Below are 1,204 nucleotides of genomic sequence, written 5' to 3'. Positions count from 1 at the left end.
TGTCCTCTTTTTCTTCTTCTCTTTCTTTTTCTTTATTATTATTATTATTACTATTACTATTATTATTATTATTGTTGTTGTTGTTGTTATTGTTATTATTGTTATTATTGCTATTGTTGTTGTTTATAATTGTTATTTATAATTTGTACAATTAACCTCCTTGTGGTTCGACTCCAGTCTTGCCGGGTTATTTATTACTTCGACACTCTTACACTTAAGAGAAGACATCAATCTTTTGGTCGTGTTAGTACTCTTTATGCTACTAATATATTCTAAGACAAAAAAAAAACTAAAATAATACCTTTTTATTGTTTTCTTTGAGGATGAAACATGTGTAGTTCAATTTGAGAGAAATAAAAAGTTTCTTATTGTCTGTTGAAAAGAGAAAGAGTTTCATGATTGATTGTTTGATGTCTCTATTTGTTGTAATACCAGTCCATTGGCCCACGCTATGTCATAGTTGGATAAATTTTTTAAATATAAAAAAAGTTAAGAGCTTGAAGAATTTTTTAATTGTTTTGTTCAACCTGACTTAATGGGTCAAATTTGAAATCTCGCAATCTAACTATTTGCCTAACTCGAGTTTCAAACTAAATCGTGCAAGAGTTAACCCAAATTAAATCGATTAATTTCATAAATCTAAATACAATCTTGATAATTGGTAAAAACATGGCTTAACTTTTGACAAAATTTCAAGATGATAACTCTTTTAACAAAAATTATTGAGACAATGACATATTGGATCAATCTTAGTTCGCCAGTAAACCATGCCATGGATTCTATTGAGTTAACTATTTTTTTTATAAAATATATGATAACAAAATTATGCACCAACCTAAAAATAAAAACTTATTTGAGACAGTAATAATCCTGTAAAAAAAATCATATAGTTTATTCCTCAACCAATCTAATATTGAAGGATAAAATTAAGAAAAAACTATTAAAAACAATCACTGAATAAAATATCAACCTAATACTATAGTTATTAGACTCGGCCCATTAACCTAATAAACCCAGGAAAATTAAAAACAAATTAGGGTTTTAATTTCTCACATTAAAAATTTAAGAAACAATTCATGTGGATGTAAGTCATACATGTTGTAAATAATAAACTTTAAAAAATTACTTTAAAAGATTTTTTTTTTCCATATTAAAAAGATATTATCTTTTCCTGTTAAGTTAAAGTATTTAAACCAAAAAGTTT

This window comes from Populus euphratica, unplaced genomic scaffold, assembly GCF_000495115.2.
Source record: "Populus euphratica unplaced genomic scaffold, PopEup_1.0 scaffold495.1, whole genome shotgun sequence".
NCBI lineage: Eukaryota > Viridiplantae > Streptophyta > Magnoliopsida > Malpighiales > Salicaceae > Populus > Populus euphratica.
Note: the sequence above shows the minus strand (reverse complement) of the source record.